Source organism: Mustela lutreola, chromosome 4 (genome assembly GCF_030435805.1).
Source record: "Mustela lutreola isolate mMusLut2 chromosome 4, mMusLut2.pri, whole genome shotgun sequence".
In the NCBI taxonomy this organism is placed as follows: Eukaryota; Metazoa; Chordata; class Mammalia; order Carnivora; family Mustelidae; genus Mustela; species Mustela lutreola.
Window position 1 is genome coordinate 185,615,146 of NC_081293.1, and position 21,963 is coordinate 185,637,108.

General features: G+C 41.4%; 1 long non-coding RNA gene across 1 annotated transcript in view; it reads left to right on the plus strand.

Annotated features, from left to right (window-relative positions):
- LOC131829810 (uncharacterized) overlaps positions 1 to 20,956 on the plus strand; it is a 30,102-nt gene extending 9,146 nt beyond the window's left edge. Inside the window, exons 2-4 of the long non-coding RNA XR_009353007.1 lie at positions 584 to 1,600; positions 14,934 to 15,003; positions 17,499 to 20,956. This is a non-coding gene — a long non-coding RNA (uncharacterized LOC131829810). The remainder of the gene's footprint in view (positions 1 to 583; positions 1,601 to 14,933; positions 15,004 to 17,498) is intronic.
- Positions 20,957 to 21,963: the final 1,007 nt, after the last annotated feature.

Consider the following 21,963-nt stretch of genomic DNA (forward strand, 5'->3'; position numbering starts at 1 on the left):
GAAGCCAGACTACGTCAGTGTGGCTCACAGCTTGGGCCCCATGACAGAGATGAAGGGGAGGTCGGAGCATATATAGGACAAAAGTTCTTGTCAACCCCCAGAACAGACAACATGGTCCAGGAGGCAGGCAAGGGAGTCTGAGAAGTCCTGGCGACACCACAGTCTCCTCCTTGTAGCCACTCGATTCTAAACCTGCTCTTCCTTTTTTAGCTCCATTACTACAACCTAGAGTCTCCATTTTTATTTTTATGAGAATATGCTATTCTAGTTTCTTCTCAGGGAGGAACAAGTCCTCCTCAAAGTGTGACAAGTTGTGGTGTCTTGAAACTCGTAAGGCACGAGGTCAGTGATGCGTGTCTGCTGGTCCCGCTGCTACAGCGGATCCCGATGCCCCACTTTCTGGGCCTCAGTTTCCTCCTACAGCCACCTGTCCTGGGATCACCTCCTGCGTGGTCAGCAATTTAGCTGGTTTGTGTTGCTTCCTGGTGTGGCAGCCCGGACCTTCTCCTAAAGCTTTCACATTCTGCCTTTGCTGGGTTGTGGCCTGAGCAGATGGTTTTGGGCCCTGCTTTTGTGTCCTCAGAATTCACCTCTACAGACTGAAGGCTGCTTGCTGGAAACATCCGCGAATTCTCTGAGAAGACCCAAGGAAAGACCAGAAGTGTTTGCAAGTGAATCCTAGGGGAGCATTTCTCAGCCACCGACCGTGTGGAGATGCTGAGGGACACTCCAGCTCCTCATCCTTCGGCTTCTGTGTTCCACGCTGACTCTGCGTGGGCCACAGCAGAGTGCGCTCCAGATACCCACCATGGCAAACTGGCTGATAATACTGGCTTTACCTTCTTCCTGTCTTTCTACTCATGTGTTCTGGGTTTGCCCTCAAATAAGCTGCTTGTGCTCAGATCCTTGTCAGGGAGCTCACCCTGAGACACATTTACTGCCCTTGCTCATTGACAGTCAACACTAGCTGGTGCTCACTGGAGATGCCCCGGGGAATCTGCAGGGATCCGTCATGCTCCTGCCTGCTTCCAGGTTGGATTTGAAACCTAAGGTCTCCAAGAATATCAGTATCAATCAGCCGCACGCTGAGAGTTACTCCTTCACCTGCTGGCCGTTAAGGAGCTCCCTGACCAAGTGGTGACTGCAACCTTCAGTTTTGTGGAGTTCTTACTGATGTCTCCCTCCCCTGCAAAGAGCCAGTACCTCTGACCTTTCAGATTCCAGATTTGGGGGCTAAGTTCCACAAGTAGGACATTGAGTATGATCATGGAAGGGGCTGCTTTTGATTCCACTCCTTGCTTACTGGAGTGGACTGTTTTTCTTGTCATCAGAGACTAAAATATGTTGGCTGTTGGCTAAGTTCTAGCCATTGAAAACCAGACTGTAACTTGATTCAATGCATATGCTGCATTCTTGAGATGAGTTCCCTAACTTCACATGTGCTGAACTCCGTTTGGCAGATCAGCCAAGCTTTGACAAGCTGCCCCGTTCAATCAGATTGGCCGCTTTGGTTGATGGTTCCATAGTAAGACCAAGGAATCCTGTGGCCACAAGCCCACTAACACAGCACCATTGCTATAAATGAGTTCCTTATTCGGAGGTGAGTTTCGGTGGGGTACCATATTGACAGAGAAGAGGTCTGTAACCCTCAGATACTCATGCTCACTGAGATATTGTGGTCAAGAGGGGCAAACACCTGTGAAAAGTATGTATCCATTCCAGTGATAAATTGGTGTCCCTTCCCAGATAGAAGACAATGTTTTGTAATGGGACCAACACCAGGTTGCTTTCTGACCACCTCAAGGAATAAAAGTGTATTGGGCCCTCATTAATCTCTCTGACAGCTGGCATTCAGCAGGGGCTGTGGTTAGAACAGGCTGATTCAGCCTCCTGTCTTTTGACTTACCCATTAGCAACAAGCTCATTTTAGCCCTTTCTAAGATTTGCATAGGAGATGGACCCAGTCCACGCCACCCAGTATACCACAGGAGTCACCAATTAAGCCCTTCAATTCCCCTCAATGAATTGAGGTGAGAAGCAAGTGGTACTATAACTACTCCTTCCGTGGTGGGTGTTCACAGGCCAGGATAGGACCTACAGGAAATCCTCATCACAAATTCTTTCCATCTGCAACAATTGGACCCATTTTTATCCCATTGTTATCTTCGTTCATTGAGGTTGGAGGGCAAAAGGATAGTGAAACCACTTTTTAGATAGTGCCATGAGTTTGTCTTGGTCTGGCATCTCCCTTTGATAACAAATACCTATCACTTCAGGATCTTGGGCAAAGCTTCTAATTTTAACATTCTATAACATTTTAATGCATAAGGTCCCATCTAGCGATTCAGCCTAGAAAAATTTTCCCATATGCATGCAAAGAGACATGTGCAAGGAACTTCATTGTGACAGTGTTTGTAAAAGAAAGAAAGTTAGAAGAAAACAGTCTAACCCTGAAGAAAGGAATGGGCCAATAAACTAGTTATTCGAACTACGGAGTACTATATAGCAGTTAAAATGAATGAATAAATCTCTAAAATATGATATTGAATCCAACAACCAAGTTAGAGCCATACATTTTCATGTCATTGATTTAAGCATTAGAAACCCCACAGAAAACAACACGTGGTGGTTTTGAATACACATATATGTAAAAATATTAAATATAAACATAAAAATGTCATATGTCAATCTCTGGGAAAGAGATAATTTCCAGGAACAGAGGGAAAAAGAGGATGTAAAAAAATCTTACCTTCTAGGTAGTCAGGCATCTGACTCTTGATTTCAGCTCAGGTCAAGATTTCAGGGTCCTGAGATTGAGCCCCACAGGCTCAGCAGGGAGTTTGGTTAAGATTCTTCTTCTCTCCTTTGCCCTCCCTCCTGCATGCTCACTCTCTCTCTCTTATTTAATTACTTATTTAATTTGTCAGAGAGAGAGAGAGAGCACAAGCAAGGGGAGTGGCAGGCAGAGGGAGAAGAAGTCTCCCCACTGAGCAGGGATCCCAACTCAGGGCTTGATCCCAGTACCCTGGGATCATGACCTGAGCCAAAGGCAGATGCTTAACTGACTGAACCAACAAGGCATCCCTTCTCTCTCTTCTTCTAAAATAAATAATCTTTAAAAAAATCTTACCCTTTAGAGAAGACATAAAGTGATTTTTAAATAAATATGACTACTTATATTTAATTCATATTTAAATTTAATAAATTAATAGCAGAAAAATTAATATTATATAACTAATAATATAATTTAATAAACTAATATATGTGAATATAATGAAATATATATGTAGTCCTGATGGCATTTTAAAAAAGGATTTTATAGCACTTTTGAAATTATTCATAATTAAATTTTAAATTTTAGAAAAAGTAATGAAGTGGATGATGTAAAAATCCATAAACTATTAATTCCTAAATATTTTAGCATGTGGACAACTTTTAGCATAAAATTTGTATGTCTTATCAATTATAACAATGTCCCTACATATTTGAATAATAGTAGTACTGTAGTGTGATGTGATGTTTATTCCATTTCTGGACAACTAATGGTATTGACAGATTGGGAGACATTTGTCCTAGAGATGGTAACTACTCAGCTTTTTCTCTATATCAGTGTTTTTTCCAAGTTGGGCACATTTGGAGTTTTATTTACAATTATAAATCTTCTATCCAGAGTTTATTCTAATCCTTCTATCTATAGTTAGTCCGTCACCAGCTCCTTTAGGGGTTAAGTTCTGGGTAGTGTGGATTATTGGACCCCACTTGTTCCTCGTTCCCTTGGCTTCCCTGCTAGGATGTCTGGGCAGCAGCCAGCAACCTCCACTCACAGCACCCATGTCACCTGTGGTCTTGTGTGGCCCCCACCGGAAATTTGAGGTAGAGCATTCTTCTGCTTGTTCACCCATTTCTGTTGTTCTTCAAGCCCCTGAAGGCTGACAGGGCAGATTTTGTTTCAAACATTGAATTTGGGAAAAATTATTTTCAGAGTGTCCTATTGTTTCCTCCTCAGACACATCAGACAAACCAGGCAGAAAGACAAACATTTATTGAATATCTATTATGTACCATGATCTTTGCCAGGTCCTGGCAGTAAAAAAAAAGATGATTAAGCCGAGCCTGGTGACTAAGGACATGTTTGTAAATCCTCTCCCAACTTTGAGAACAGGAAAGATCTGATTCTTTGCGAACAAGAAAGATCTTGTCTTTTCTACTGAGCCCTGGGCTCAGATTTTTGACTGCCCATTAGACCTTTTCCCTAGATATTTTGCAGTAACCACAAATGGAACATGTCAGAACTGCTTTCTCTTAGTTTCAAACTCTTTCTCTTCCCAACTTCCTGGTCTCTCCCCAACCTGGCTTGAGGTCTCCTCTTCCGGCCACCTCTCCTTATTCCTTCAAGAACTTGGTGGTCTCTGATGGTGATAGTTATTTTCTTTCCTGGGTCTCTTGGCTCCTCAGACCTGGACTACCCTGGTTGCCTCTCAGTTGGTCTCCCTGCCTCTATTTTCTCTCTCTTTGATCCATCCTACTATTTATTGGCAGGCCGGTCTTCCTAAAATATTCCCTTAATCACATCACATCACTGCACCTGAGCCTTCAGCGAATCCCTAGTCACCAAAGGGTAAGGTCCATAATCCTATTGTGACATTCATAGCCCTTCATTACACGGCCCTGAGCCACCTTCCCAACCTTACCTCTGCCCATTTGCTTTCTAGAAACCCATCTTTAGGGAAACTCATGGCTACCATTTATAGATCTATGGCATGCAAATTTTGACATATGGTGTATGCAAATATGATGGACGCGATTGCACGTTTTATTTGATTACAACTTTAAACGGTTCATCTTTAGGGGTCAACGTCGCTTGCCTTTGTACCATGTTTCTCTCCACACATTCAGCATAGTTATGGGGAGGCAGTGGTTTCCAGTCTACCATGTTCACTTAGATTGCCTGGGGTCTTTACAGACTCTCCATGCTTGTTTCTCACTCCCAGAGAGAAATTGGTCTGGGGATCAGGATTTGAAAATTTCCCCGTGAACCAAGTGCTTCTCATGTGCTACCTAGATTGAGAACCTGTGGCTTCTAGGGAAGGTTCCTGTGCACCACACTTTACCAGGAGTGTAGCAGAGGACAAGCAGCACCAGGAACAACCATACACAACTGGCTGAAGAGGTATTTGGTGGCCAGTGCGACTTAGAGAGTGGCCTGGTATTAGGGCAACCTTGCTATGTTGCAGGCTGGGGAGTCTTACTGAGAACTGCCTTCATTAGTGCACAATTCAAAGAAAAAAAAGTAGGCCTACAAAAGCATCTCCCAAGGGGCGTGTTTACATTCTAACTTGGGTGCTGCCTTTCTCTGTCTCCATAGTATGTCACTAAGACACAAATAGGGAGTCTCACATTACCACCAAGGGCAGATGAATCCCATTTTAATTGTACATTATCCACAGAATGGCTGCAAGTATGTCAGAAAAGCTACAAAAAATTATTTGCTACAGCCAAACAAAAGATTTTGGATCTTTTATGTATATTGTTAGATAAACAGGAGCCTGTTTGGTGTTTGAAATATTTATTTTAGCACTCATACACTTTTTCAATGTGTCAGATGACATCAGCCTATAAAATTCCCGAGATGACATATTTAGAATGAGAGAACATTCCAGGGAAGAATGCCGTGTCCTGAGTGATGAACCGCCATTTCACAGATGGCCGCTTTTACTCATGCCCAGAAGGTATTGGGCTTACTGTTAACAAGAAATTTCTTTCTGGCTTATAGATCAAGTCAGATCATTTCCAATGACTTTTACATAAAATTAGCAAGGACTATGATGAGGAAGGGAGTTTAGAACTTTCATTGAGGATGAAAAAGTGTTGTTCTTCTTTGAGCTGTGGAGTAGTTCTGTCATCTCAGGTCTCAAGTGATTGACTCTGTTCTGTGGAGTTGGAGAATTTATGGTTCTCAATTTCTCAATTGGTGAAGCAGGGTTATAGGCAGAAGGGATGGTGCTATAAGTCATCTTGCTGTTTGTGAGAATGCTACTCTCATGGTCTCTAGATGTTAAGTTATTGTATCAAAAAGTTTTGCTGTATTGGCTTATAAACCAGTGATGGTGAGTCTCCTTCCCTAATGGTTGGAGGTCTCACTGTAATTGTGCCAACTGACTATGGATGAATTTATCTCTAAGTGGGAGGGCTGTAGAGGTGTGGCTCTCTGATGGTGCAGAGAGGACTGGCTCCATGACAGAGTTTAGCTCTTATCAACCCACTGAACTTTGTAATAGGATATTGAGAATTATTTTGTTCTTTAGTGCTGGGATTACAGCACAGGCATAAAACCGAGGGAGGTCAGGAACACCGAAGTACTTCACATCCTAATGATAGTTACAAGTACTTCACATCCTAATGATAGTTACGAGTCAATGCCATCAAGACCCTTCAGTATTGTTTACTAAGAGGTGGTTAAACCTGTCTCAGTAGCATAACCCTCAGCATCTCATGCCTGTCTGCAAGAGGATAGGAGATAGAGGGTGTCATTAGGGCCTGGGTAAGAGGTTTCCAAAGGGAATTTCTCTCTTCTCCAAGAAGCCAAGTGAAGGGTCTTCAAGGAAAATCAGTCAAAGGAGTTGGAGCATCCTGTGTCTCCTTCCTGATGAAATGGTACTGAGATCCAGACCCTGCAGACTCATTCTTTACTGACTCTGGAGTGGTACAGAACAGGACAAGAAAGTTTTTTGGGCGTCTGACACATGAAGTATGTGGGACATAGAGACCTGGTTGCTACTAGTCTGTGGATCTCTGAGCAGGGAAGGTTTATTGGACTAGTCATCACCAGCAGAGTAAGAAGGGGCCATGGTGTAAGGCATCGAAGAAGAACAAGATGGGGTCATACCCATTCTAGTCCCTGTGGCCCTCTGAGGACAAAGCTGAGCACATAGACATGAAGGGAGAAGCAGGTGCATAGGGCTGCCCAGGTGGCTGCTGGGCCAAAGAAGGGGCCCCTGAATCCAGAGAAAGGACTAGAGGCATGTGCTGCAAATGGAAAGGATGGGAGGTAGGGATGTCTCTGTTTCTGGGGTCTTGGGGAGGGGCGAGGGAAGATTGAGCATTGCCCCAAGAAAAGCAGCACAGTGTCTATGGAGAGCCTGGGAGGCCAGAACACCTGCCATCATGGACATGATTATTGTTTTCACTTATTTCTAACTCCTGGCTCCCAAGGTGCTAGAAGAGCCAGACCTTGAAGAGAGAAGAGAAGTTATGTCAGAGTCAAACACATGGTCACACAGTTCACTCCAGGACTATGGGCCTAGTGATCTTAAAGAAGTGGAAATGAGCAATTTGCAATCAGCTAAGATATTAGAATTTCTAATAGGAGTACTACTAATAATCAAAGTGACTGGTGAGCTATGTACCAAGAGATCATTGCTTGGAATTAGGACAAGGTTATTGGACAAAGCATGATGGAAAGAAGGATTTGAAAAATAATAATTTTTTTTGGAACCCTAACACTGTGGGATGCCCCAGGCAGGGGTAGGAAGAGCTGAGGGACAGATGAAGAGTGAATCTGGAGAAGAGGTCACTTTAGAAGAGGGGAGAAACTTGAGCAGGAATTAGGGTGAGCAAGGAGAAGCACACTGAATCTCCCAAGGGAGAGGGAAGGGTGTCCTATTTAATGGTGGTTGTTCTTATTCCTGTCTTCGGGTGTCTTAACTTGCTGTTGGTGAAGATTGAGGGCAGTGATTTGGGGTGTGGGACATGATTTCTCCTACCCACCATTAGCTGGTGAGAATCATATAATTGTTTAAAGTCAGAGCTGGAAGCTTTAAAGGGAGTTCATCTAATATCCTCTTTTTATCTAACCTTTGTTTTGCTAGTATCCAATATGGAGTCACAGCCCCATGCTCTTTCCCTTCCCTATGCAGCTATTTCAGAGTCTCCATATACCAAAAGGCATGCATCTGACCAACATTCTGGGCAGTTGCCATATAGTCCTGTGCTGTTCCACTCTTGTTTCCCTCTCCCAGTTCCATTGTTTAGAAGATACTTTGAGGTACCTCAAGAGCCCACTGAACACCATATCCCACTCTGCTACCAATCCACCCTGTCCCCATTGCTGGGCACTGCCATCACTTCTGCTGTCTCAGAGCAGGCATGGCCACCACTGCTCATGCCCAGGAACCAAGACTCTTTTTTTTTTTTTTTTTTTTAACTAGAGCAAAGCTGTGGCTGGCCATGTCTCCCCCTCTCTGGAGTGCTTAGCCTTTCTTTTCTCAATTATTTTTCAGCAAGTCCCCCATTTAGTTTGCCAGACAAGCCCACACATATGTAAGCTTAGTGGTGAACATAGTTTAGGTTCAACCTGGGATGTCCTTCTTCAAACCATGAAGAAATATAAATTGAGGAGATGTGCAAGTTCCTCACCCTGGAGCCACAGGATGTGTGGGACAAGAACTAAGTTGTCCCGTAAGCATAGTTGCTGTCTCTGTTCAGAGGAGTGGGGGTAGAGAGAAGGAATGAGGAGAAGTAGACCTTGGTCTGCTTTCTGAAGCCACAGGGAGATGATGTGTGGTCAGATGGTTGACTGAGTGTTTTGGGGAACATCTACAAGGAACTCTCCATATTTTTATTTCATGACCATTATTTTTTCCCCCAAATGTGAACATTCCTTGGAAAATAATGAAAATTAATTTTAAACATTGAGTAAACCTGGAGATTAATGATCTCAGATTCTTTCCATACTAAATTCAGTCATGACTTTATATTTTATTAAATATTATATATCAATCTTATTTATGACCCAAATCTGCATGACTACTGGTATCTGATGCTGCAAATGATGGTCTTGGTTTAGATTTTGAATGAAGCACTGAATACTGTTTACAACTCTGAGCATTTAATTTTGATTGGACAGATTTACTATTTCAGGGAACAGTTTCCTGAGGCTGTTGTGGGGTGATTGTGATTACTGTGTTTGCTGTAGACTGAATCAAGAGACTGTTCTTGAATATATTAGTGATGAAATTCTTCTCTTCCTATGTACTTCTTGGTCACTTAATTAGACAAATTTCTTTTTTAAGGCTAACGGACATATTCTAGGAGGTATGGTACCAGATGCTTAACATTCTGGGAAATTCTAACTCAAATGGAGAAGAAACATTGTTCCCTCATTTGATTAATGTCCTTCTAGAATTGTTCCAGATTATATTTTCTCTTCAACTCAGGGGCAAGACATAATCAGTGTCTCTAATCTTAGCTCTTTCAACTGTGGTGAGGAGAGGAGAAAAAAATATTTTAAAAATTGTGAATGCTTGAAGTGAGAGAGGGAAAGAAAACCAGGAGCAGGGCAGTTATTGGACCCCTCGACCAACTTGTCATTATAATATGCAGGATGGCTTCTTTTATCTCCAGTTTTAATGGTAGAAGGGAGGGCAGGATAAGCAAATTATAGAATAAAAAAAAATCAAGGACTTGGGCTTTGAAATTGGTTGGAGTAGAATTTGATTCTTGGAACTTCTGTTACCAGCTGTTTGACCTTTTGTGTGTTTCTTGGTGTCTCTGAGCCTCAGTTTCTTCATTGGTAAATTATCATTTGCCTGGTGGGATTATTATGAGAATTAAATGAAGTGATGAGTGAGTAGCACCTGGCCTAGCGAGTGACACACATTAGGTGAATGGTGGACATTTGCTGGCTTGATGATCAAACACCCATTCCTTTGGCAACTGTCAACAGTGTCTAATTTCCCCTTTTGAGATCCATCCTCCTGCTGCCATCAGAGTGGATGGAGCTGATCCTATCGTCAGCTTTAGGAGTATAATGAATAGCTTAGAACTGGCCAAGTAGCATAAATCTATACAGCCACAGTGACCCCTTCAGGGACTGCTGTAACTCAGTCAACTTAAAGTACAACCCTACATGGAGCTACGAGAGAGAGAGAGAGAAAGAGAGAGAGAGAGAAAGAGATACCTTTTCCCCTCTGAACTTGAGCACAGAAAATAGCTGAAGCTGTTGGTGGCCATCTTGCTCCCATGGAGTCTTGGAATTAAGCCAATATAATGGTAAGAGAGAAGCCAATAAAATTTGAGACATAATTTGAGGAACTGATCCCCAAATGTTTCAGCTAAATTAGTCAATATATAATTATTTTTACTTGTTATTTACTTGCAATCAAACGAGTCCTGACTGATAAAAAGTATGTGATAAATTTTGGTCATTCTCCACCTGGGCAGCGCCCCCCTCCACTCCCACCACCCATTCCAGGAACCAGAAGCAGGCAGAGGAAGCATGAAAGCAACAATGGGTTCTCCCAGAATTCATGCAGGAGGAGATAATGCAAGAAGTGCTTTCTAAACTCTGCAATTTCATAAAATAAACAACTCCCAAATATATTTTTATTAAAAAATAAAACTTATAGAACACCAACAACTACCATATATTCTATTTTCTCATAAAGAAAGGGAATTCTTAATATTCTAAAATAAATGCAGAATATAATAAAGTTGGTGTTTTTAAATGGCATATATCTTGCTTTAAGAAAAATGCACTGCCCTGTTCTTAATTCTTTCATTTTACTACAGAGCAGTGGGAATGTCAGTGATTTTATAAGTTCTAGTTCTGAAATAAGACTTCCCAGAATGAAATCCAGGCTCCACGACTCACTAGCTTTTCCTTAATTACGTTGAGTTTCAGTTTTCTCATTTGTAAAATAGAAATAATAATAATGATGTCTGTCTCATAACGTTTGGGTAAGGATTAAAGGAATTGATGCATGTAGTTTTTAGAATAGTGCCTGGCACACACATAGTGAGTACTCAGTAAACATTATTATTACCTTTCTTCTTGTTTTTATAATTATCATTACTAATCAGCACTCAGTGTGTCTGGGACAGAGATCAGATTCTAATTTCAGCCTTGACAGGAACTAATTCTGTAACCTTGGGTGGGCCAATTCAGCTCCCTGGGCTTCTGAATGTTTATCAGGAGAATATAGGAAATTGGTGAATCTCCAGAGCTCCTTCAAGTCTAACCTTGTGAATGCAGGAAACACCGTTCTCTGATCTGCTCTTCTGAATGGGGGGCGGCGGGGGGGAGGGTTGGGAGGAGGCCTTGGCCTCCCAGTGCTCACACAGGAGGTGAGCACTCCACCCTACCCACTAGGGTTCCCCTTTGATGGCTGCTTTTCTTTCTGGATGACCAGGAGACATAGGAAAGAAAAAGTCTTTTGGAAGAGTGAGTGGAGGAACTCAGGATTAGGGGGTTTCCCAAGATGAAGTGGGGAAGAGTCCAAAGATGCCAGACACAGAGGGGTCACAGTTTTGGGGACCTAGAGGGTTGTTAGCAGTTCCAAATCTTCCACTGCCCTTTGCTGGCAACGCCTAGTGACTGGTCAGAGAAGTCTCCATGTTGGGTGTCCTGCCCTGCCACGGAGGGCGATCCCACCGTGAAGGAAATCCAATTGTCCTTCTCGGTGGAAGGAAAGGTGATGAGGTGAAACATTGATGTCTGAACGTGAATTTTGCCTTGAAACACTTGTCAGGAAACTCAGAGAGAGGGTAAAAACTGCATTTAGTTGACGTGCTTCAGGGAGCGCTTCACAGGTAACTTACTTAGCAGACACCCTTTGGCTTGGATTTTTCATTGGTCAAGGAGAAGAACCAGGTATGTGACTGTGGTCTGGTTTCAGGTGGAGGTTTTCTTTCTCTGAAACTGCTGTGAAATGGTTGGAGCAGTAGGAGACCATTTTGTGTCTTCACGGCTCTTTCAGGGACTTCACCCAGTCTTCTGTGAGCAACTGTCGGAACAGTTCTTTAGAGAGCTATTGGCCTTGTGCCTTGTTTGTCTGGGGCCACAGAAGGTTCAGGAGAAGGGGAGCTAGAAAGGGGTAAAAAGGAAGGGAGGAAAAGAAGAGCAAAAATAAAGGAAAGGGCACAAAGTAAAAGCAGGCTACTGGAGTCTGTTTCAACGTTTCTCAACTTAAAAAGGAAACTTTCAGAAATCTTCAGAAATTTTTTTCTTTCTTTCCTTCCTTCCTTCCTACTTTCCTTCCTTCAGGTTTTATTTATGTATTTGAGAGAGAGAGTGAAAGAGAGAGCGAGCATGGGGTGGGGGTAGGAGCAGAGGGTGGGGGAGGGAGGCAGAGGGAGAAGCAGCCTCCCTGCTGAGCAAGGAGCCTGTTGCAGGGCTTAATCCCAGGACCCTGAGATCACAACCTGAGCCAAAGGCAGACACTTCACCGAATGAGCCACCCAGGAGTCCCTATAACTTTATTTCTTAGGAGGCTTTAAAAAACATATATTTTTCCTTTGGACTTAATGCTTTCATTTTTATTTCCCAATTAATCCATTAAATGTTTTTAAACATTCCATTAAGAGAGGAAGAAAGTGTGTCTTATTCTTCAAACTATACATATATATATATAAACATCACATATACTTCTTTATGCATGGCATAGTCCACAATAAAAACATGTCAAAGTTAAGAGAAAGAAAGAGAAATATCTAAGCACAGAAAGACCTTAAGCATGAAAAGGAAAACAAAATCCGTATTTTACAATAACTCAACTCACTTCATTTGGGTCCCTTATATCTTTTTATGATAAGTGTCAGATAGGGAAGGAAAAGACCAGAAACGATAAAGAACTTCAAGTTCTGGGAATCATTCCATAGAAGCATGCTTGAAGATTCTGTTTCTCTGCAGCTGAATTTTGCAGTATATGAAGGTAATGAACTCCCATCAAACACTGGAGAGGTGCAACTTGGAGTACATTGAAGAGCAGAGTGGTTCCAGTCCTAAGATGGGTGTAACATTTCGCTGACGACAGGCTTTATGTTTATGGGTCAAATCCACTTTCCCAAACATGCACCTGCTCCTTGATACAACCACTCTCTCATTCTCCTTAAAGATGTGCACTTACTGTGTAAGTAAGTAACTACATAAGTAATGAATAGATGCTTTCTTGAGAAATTTGCTCTACGGGTATATCTTAATGAAAATGGATTGAACTGGAAATTTTAAGCCCAGACCTTTAAGGTCCAATTGATAATGATCTAATAAGAATATCACACTGAAAGCAGAATATAAAAGAAAGTGCTACGGTAGTGAGGAAGGGGTCACTAAGACCATCTTCTGCTTTATCCCAGGACTGAAAGCAGCGTAGGAATGTGTTATGGACTGAATGTTCATGTTCCCCCAAATTCATATGTTGAAATCCTAAACCCAATGTGCCACTATAAGGATGTGGAGACTTTGGGAGGTGATGAGGTTATGAGGGTGGCATTCTCATAAATGGGATTCATGTCCCTATAAAAAAGGACCTGGAGAGCTCCCTCACCCCTTCATTCATCTGAGGACATAGCAAGAAGATGGTCATCTATAGGCGAGGTGGTGGGTTGCACCAGACTCTGGATCTGTCAGCATCTTTATCTTGGATTTCTCAGCCTCCAGAGAAATAAATTTTTGTTGTTTAAGCCAGCCAGTCTATGGTATATTTGTCATAACAGCCCAAGTGAACTAAGACAGAATGCAAAAGAGTCACATCTGGCACAGGCTTATTTCTGGTGGCACAGCTTCTAGTGTCCCCGAATCTCCCTATGTTCTTATTTTCCTCTACCCTGGTTCAGCTCTTCTCATGTTTGTCACATGTCTGGGATTCTACCACCATCCCACTCTACCCCAGTTTTCTTTCTCTCTCCCTCACTTTCTCTGGTTATACATATCAAGCTCCTCCGGAACTGGCCGTCATAATAGGACATATCTAATGACCAGATTCAAGTTGGGCAGCACAAAAAGTCTTATTTGTTTATTAGCTTTGGTGTTTTCATTTCAGGTCAATTGCATCCATTCAACATTTTTGAGAATTCCAGATGTGTAGATACAGGGAATAACAAGACAAGGCCTCTGCCCACAAGAGCACAACCAACATGCCTATTACTATTGCCAAGTCTTTTGAGTAGAGGAACTTCTATGTTTCCTTTGACTTTTTGGATAAACTGAGTCCAACCAACATGGCTGTTACTATTGTCAAGTCTTCTGAGTAGAAGGACTTCTATGTATCCTTTGGTTTGTTGGATAAAATGAGTCCACTGTCAGTTGTTACTTGGTAAAATTTATTAAGAAAAAGAAAAAGACTGAATACTTCAATTACTACTTTTCTCACACAAAAGGCAATTGTGTTATAGAGACCTGGCCATTGGAAAGTAAGGCTTGGAGGAGTTGAGAATGGGAAAGGTGGAAGGTGAGGAAGAGTAGCAGTCTGGGTAGTATGGTGCTTGTGAGCAGGGTGTCTGCTTAAAAACAAAGACCCTTCTCCAAGGGGTCCTGAAGTACTAAGAGGAAACAAGAAGGAAGGGGAAAAATTATGCCTTTCCTTACACAGACTTAATTCGCAACAAAGAAATAAAAAATGGCTTTTGTTCCAAACACTTGATATGCAGCTAATTCAAGCCTCTATCTTTCTCCCCTCATTTTGGAAAATGCAATTGTTTACAACATAAATCTCATCCCAGTAAGTACTGAGCTGTGTGATCCATAATGCAAATGGTTGAATCTTCTACTCTTCCATGGTCATTTAACCAAACTTCAGTTATCAAGAAATGAAAAGTGACCCAATTTGCAAAATCTGTTTAATTCTCATACTCTGTCTTTGATGTAATGACTTTATTCATTATCATTAAGTTGCTTAGATGAAAAGAAAACAATTCAGTAAATTGAAACAACTTCGGAATTCTGAACAATCTACCATGTCAAGGTATTAGATTAAGCTTGCTTTTGATCTACATGTTGGCATGTGGCTAACCTTAACATCAGATTTCTGGTTTGAAATCCAGCTCCCCCAGTAGGTTTGAAATCCAATTCCTATATTACCCTGACAAGTTTTTTCATCTTTCTGTGCCTTATTTTACTTATTTGTAGAGTGGAGACAATAATAACCCTTATTTCACAGGATGGTTGGGAAGATGAAATGAGTTCCTCAAATAAAGAGAAGTGTACCTGACCCAGAGTATCCTTTGTAGGTATGTTACCACCACCACCATCATCATTATCATCATCATCTCTTGGCAGATTGATTGTTTCAGCACCATATATTTTTTTTCTGTGATGAGGAGTGAATTTGCATTATTAACTTTGGAGAGAAGTTCAACCAAAATTGTCTGTAATGAGACAGTGATAGCCTGTGGGTACCACCATGGTACAAATATCCAATTCATGAAGCCTGTCACTTACTTACTGTTCTTACTATTTCATAATCATTTAATTCACAGATGACTCAAATGACTGAAGCACCATTAGTCTTCTGTCTCCTTATCTGCTCAGGGTTGAAGCAAGTAGTAGTTGCCTTTTAGAGAAATTGGCAATTGGCTTTACTTTAGATGCGTTCTGCTCTGTTCACTTTCTGGCTTTACAGGAGAAAAAGATTAACTTGGTAGTGGGAAGGACAGAAGGAAGCCTCACTGACTCTCATCTAGTGCCTCTCCATGGCTTGACTCCAGAGCCAATGATATTTAAATTCATTGCAGAAGAAAAGGCTTTGGGATTGGGTTTTGAAAAGGCAAAAATAATTGAATTTATTTAATAAAGATTAAAGGCCATTCAGAGTGGTGAAGTATATGCATAGCAAATATGCAGAGAATGCTGTAACCGTTTAATTATTTATCTGCTGAAAACAGAAAAGAGTATTTGTTGAGTTGTCAGGAATAAAATTTTATGTAGTTGGTATGAGTTGAGCAAATTCTAGAAAAGGGCTTCCTGGGGCTAAGGGATTTGCCCTCTTACAGATAGAGGCCATGTTTCTCATTTCAATCTGTTAAAGGACTTCTATTTAAAGTGCCTTTTCTACCCATTACTCCCTAACACACATCTCCTGGCTTATCTCACATTTGGTAATTAATAAGTTACTCTGTGCTGCCTATGATTTGCTTCCTCTCCTAATCTGGCCTGTGCATGGAAAACATTGATAAAGTTTTCACCATCTTTAGTGCATAGCTACTGTGGACAATGCCTTTATTTGAGCTGTCATGGACTTGAGGTGACTCCACTAGAGGTTCATGAGAGATCCCTGTGGGCCAAAGCTCAGGAGCATTTTCTGGAACCTCAGCGGACCAAAGCCATGCTGGGTTCTGTGAAGAAGGGGATCTTCCTTCCTTTACTATTAGGTTTTCCCTACAGGTCCTAAAGCAGAACTACCACTTACCCAATGTCTGATACAAATATTTGTGAACAGCATTTCATTTGCTTTGACCTATAGTCCTACCTGTTTCTTGGGTTGCTGAGCACAAATCTCTGAGACATGAACTAGAAGGCAAATCTGAGCCAGAGACTCCATACCGAAGTCAGAGTGGCATCTTCCCTCCAAAGCCTGGGGCCCTGCTCTCAGACAAGGTCTCTGTCTGACATCTGGGATGAGTTTTTCTCTAGCTTCTGTTGGGCCATTTCTCAGCATCTAGCCATGTCCAGCGGAAAGCTCTGAGGACTTTGATGAAACTCAATAGAGCTTCATTAGTTCCTCGCTCATCAGGATAGTTGTGAGCTGGGAAATGATTAAGACTTTAAAATAGCATGAAAGACTGATAGTCAAGGAAATTTAAATGACAACATCAACATAATTATGAATGTTACATTCTAGTATGCATGTTCATATACACATGCACACATTTGCAGATGGGAAGGAAATCTCATTAATTATAGCACTGATTATCTCTGGGGTTAGGGGATCATGGTTGATTTTTTTTTTTTTTTTTTAAGATAGGGAGAGAGGGTGAGAGACACACACACACACACAGAGAGAGAGAGAGAGAGAGAGAGAGAGATGGGGAGGGGGAGAGGGAGAGAGAGAATCTTAAGCAGGCTCCACACACAGCATGGAGCCCAATGTAGGGCTCAGTTTCACAACGCTGAGAACATGACCTGAGCCGAAATTAAAAGTTGGTGGCTTAATCGACTGAGCCACCCAGGTGTCCCTCATGGCTGATTTTTATTTCCTTTTTGCGTTGTCATATCTCCATTTTGGTTTTCAATTAGCATGCATACTTTTCATGTTTACAAAAATATGAACTTTATTTTCAAAGAGAATAAATATCAGAAATTAAAGGTTAGCCAGCAATGATAGAGGGCGAACTGACAGATCATAATGACTATATAATACAAACAGCATATCCCAAACTACTGAATACATTTGTATTAGCTCCTTGGCCTATTTTCATGCACACTGAGAAAAGCAAGGCAGTTCAGCAGGCCTTAGTAGGAACCGTTAGGTTTCAATCTCATTGGATGAATTCAGATTTAGCTTGGTATTTACAAAGTCTCAAAATATCCAGGCAGTAGGTGAAAAGTGATCAGTCAACTGGCACTTACATTTAATGTATATAGCCCATATATCCAGGTGAGTTCAGCTTTGGTTTTCTGTTCAGGTGCTCTGACATTATATAGGTAGAATGATAAGGAGGGGAGTTTAAGGAAAATAATAAGCCATATGAATAAAACCACATCTTTTTTTTTTCCTATTACTTAGGACTAAGTGGCCATCTGGAGGAAGATCTCTAGGGAAGGAAGAGGAACAAATATTCTCTGTTCCACAGAATTCTGTGGGAGAAATAAATCCTTAATTTAGGCCAAAGAAGTGCAACTAAAATAGAGGTGACCTAGCTTCGTGTTGAGTGTTTATTTTATACCAGTCCCAACACCGTATTGGAAAAGACCCGCTAAGAGTTTGCACTCCTAGTCTTTTAGAAATGATGAAGAAAAGATGCTTTTAGCATCCGGAAGTGGAAGCAGCCGGAAATGAAAATGTTATGTTGTCTCAAAAGTAAACTCTTTCAGGGCGAGGCCCCTCAGGCAAGTTAATCTTCCACAGTTCAGTCTCCTTCCTTGCTCCTGAAAACATCAGTGAGCCCTGTCGAATCATTTCGTTTGTGTGTGTGTGTGTGTGTGTGTGTGTGTTTGACAAATCTTTTGTTTAAAGAAAATCATAGTAGAATAGGATAGATACAGAGAGTATAGGGAAGCAACGAATACCGTAGCAAAATGTTGACTGCAAGTGTTTCTACATTTTCAGAACGATGTCAGAATTCCTCCCGGAAGCAGGAATATTCTTTTGTTGGGGGCAACGATGAATAGGTTATGGGAAGGCAGGGCCCAAACAGGGCCTGAAGGGAAGAAGTGGGGATGGGGAGGATCGTAACGAAGCGAAGGGGTAGTTTTCTTGGTTTGAGGCAACTCAGAATGGAATTAACCGATTTTTCAGCTTCCTGGGGTGACAGATGTGGGGTGGAAAAAGCCAAAGGCCTGGCAATGAATGGGTTTCTGAGGCTGAAGCCTCCCCACCCCCACCCCAACATCAGGGGCAGTAGCATTGCTTTGGAGTTTTGTTTTCCCTTTGCAAGATAATCCCTTAGGAAATCCTCAGACTTCACTAAAGCCGAATTATTTATTTATTTATTTCTTAAAGATTTTATTTATTTATTTGACAGGTGAGAGACAGTGAGACAGGGAGCACAGGCAGGGGGAGTGGGAGAGGGAGAAACAGGCTCTGCATTGAGCAAGGAGCTGGATGCGGGTCTCGATCCCAGCTGGGATCATGACCTGAGCTGAAGACAGATGCTTAACGACTGAGGCACCCAGGTGCCCCGTGCTGCTTGATTCAATAATCTAATGCCTGTCTTGTTTGCAGGCTGCCTTGGGAAATGCAGGCTGCCTATTGTGCCCCCTCCACCTCAACCCCTAGCCTCAAATGGATGGGCTGCTTATGGAGAAGACAACCCTTGGAGAAGCAGGAGAACTACCTATCTATATCCAGGAGTGATTAGGGAGAAAGGCAGATGGTCATTTGCATTCTGAGGAGACTAGACTCTATTATGACATGTAAGCACTCCCAGAGAATCCCCAGAAATATTTGTAAAGTGACTATTTTCCTGTTCACAGGATTGAAGCTTTGGTCTAATTTGTTTGTATATTAAGAAAAGGGCATGCTTAAAGGGCTGGTTAATTTGGAAACACTCAGATTCCATAGGAAACGGATAAAAGCAGAGATGCTCTGGCCAGAGAGAGACTCTTGGCTTCCATGAAGGGGTTCTCTGAGCCCACAGGATATTAGCACTGTATTTTGCAGATGATCAATAAAGGTTGGCTGGATGAAAGATTAAACAAATGAATGATCTGTGATCAACCACGTAAGGTCCTCTGTTTAAAGACAAGGACTGAAAGATTTGTCAGAGCCAAAATAACTGAGAAAATGAAGTATTTGGACAACTGTGCCATTAGACAAGTTGTTTGGGTACAAAGAAAAAAATTTTTCCAGATAATGCCAAAATGATCATCTCATTTCAGCATTATGAAAATACATCCAGCTGGCTATGTTATCCAGAAAAGCGATCAAATGGTCATCTGGATTATTTGTCTTCATACCAAGTAAGCAGGATTTTAAAAACTTGTCATCTCATTTTTCAATTAGCTGAGAAAATGAGTTGTCTGCTTCAGTGTGTTAGCCTGAATAATAGAACTACGTTCTTTTAGGCAAATTATCTATTAAGTCCACACAGTTAAGAATTATGTGTGCATGTGTCTATTTATTATGGGAACAAAAAAGGGACTGGAATGGGTAAGATAATGTACATCTAAAAAGTTAGAAGACAGAATTGTATGGGTGAGCTAGAGCTGTTCATTTTCATTTTATGATAAGTAAAAGAAAGCCTTGTTAGAGTTTAAATTCATGAGCATTGGTTTTGGAAAGGAAAATAATAAATAGTGAGTCTTAGAGGACATAGGACAGTCTTATAGGATATAGGACAGCTCAGGAGCCCTAGATGTTACCCTCCTGGGGAAGAATTCCTTCATGGTGGGGTTGGGCTGATCTACAGGACTCTGGGCAGTGTTTTGATTGGTTTGGACCCTTGCCTCTATGGTATAAACCTAGAGAATAAGAGAAGAAATAATTAGTTCTTTGATCACTTATCAGGACTCTAAATATCCTTCTCTCCAGATCTAAGTTTTAAAACTTTTACTCAATTCGCTATTCATTGACTTCCTACCATATGCCAGGCATTGTGTTGGGCATACACATGGGGTAAATCAGTGAACAAAGAGCATAGTTTCTGCCTTCATGGAGCATAGATTAGAAGGATGTGAGCAGCATGTGCATACATAAATACAGACTATGCTATGAAGGAACATGTGATGTTCTAAATACGTGATGTACTGTGTGTAAAAGTTGGGGATGTTGTGGGATAGGGTGTGGTAGTCAGAGAAGTCTTTTTTGAAGACATGACAATTGACCTGAGATCTTAAGGGTAACTGCCTTTATTATAAAGACTTTGCCATATGATCAAGTAGTTCTCCTTCTGGGTATATATCCAAAGGAAACAACAACAGGATATTGAAGAGATATCTGCACCCCTATGTTCGCTGCAGCATTATTGACAATAGCCAAGGTGGATGCAACCTAAGTGTCCACTAATGCATGAATGGATGAAGAATAATGATGTGTGTACAATGGAATCTTCAGCCACAAGAGAGGAGACCCTGCCTTTGTTTCAACATGGATGGATCATGAGGACATTATGCTAAGTGAGGGAAGTCAGACAGAGAAGGACAAGGACTGCATGGTATCACTTACATATGGAATCTTGAGAAAAGAAAAGGTCAGAGTCATAGAGTAGAAAAGTGGTTGGATGGTGAGGGAAATTGGGAGAGATTGGTAAAAAGGTACCAACTTGCAGTTGTAAATGAATCAAGTCTGAGATCTAATGTCAAACATGATGACTATAGTGAATAGCACTGTATTGTATAATTGAAAGTTCCTCAGAGAATAGAGTTTAAATGTTCTCACACATACAAAAAAGAGATAAATCTGTGAGGTGATATGTTGATTAACTAGATGGTGGGAATATATCCACAATGTATATGGATACCAAATCAGCACAATACATGTCTATATATCTTACAATTGTATGTCAATAAAGTTTAAAAAAAAAACTTGATTTTTTTTTTTTGGTTAAAGAATTTGTTACCTCCTAAAATGCTACTAGCGATCTAAGTGGTTAAGTGCCCTTTTTATGGACGGGAACACTGAAGGACCCATAAGAAAACTGGTTGAGGTTAGATCAAACAACATGTAAGTGGTTTTTGTGATATAAAAATCCCCTTTCTTAATTCATAGTCTTGTTATTCTCACTAGGGAAAGCAAACTGCCTCAATAAATATCAATAGCTTGCTTACATTAAAATTCCAGGTGGACCCATTTCTGGGGATGCTGTCTTTGTATGTCTCCATCAGAACGCTTTCCAGCATCCCCCCCCTAAAAAAAAAGGTTGATTTTCATTTTCACATTAATAGCATTAGAATTTGTAAAGATGGGGCTGGATTGCTTTATGAAGGTGATTTCTTGGTAGACAGAGCACATAGCCAGGATGGTACAAGGTTAATTTCACCTTTCGTGTGAGGAGCTCCTACTGGTTTTAAACTCCACGTGGACGTTTTTTCTTTTTCCAAAGCCTGTGATTGTCTAAAACCAGTCTGACAGTCCCCGTAATGGCTCTGAGGTCTTTATTATGCCTTCCCAGGGTTTTCATTCTCCTCATGCATGCCACTCTCATTTTGCACTGAGATATTTTAATGAGTTTCTGAATGATTGTTTTCCACTTTTCCTAATATCCCTGCTCAGGTCACTAAATTAGAGGAAAGCATTTTAGCAAATGGGCACGGAAACAGAAAGTATCATTAGCGGGAGGACGTCTGAAGTCACAGCTATTAGGAATGTGAAATGTCTTTGACTAGAAGTGTGGAAAAGACACCGCCAGATGGAAGGGTTAATTACTAGATGCTGGCTTCAAATGAAGACAGGGCAACTTACAAGACCCATTTGTCAACAGCAGTAAAGAACACATTTCTTCTCCTATCACGTTCCGGGGTGACTAAACGCCTTCTCCTGGGATGTGTTAGGTGGGAGGTCTCCATTTTCTGACTTTCCTCTGGGGTTTCAT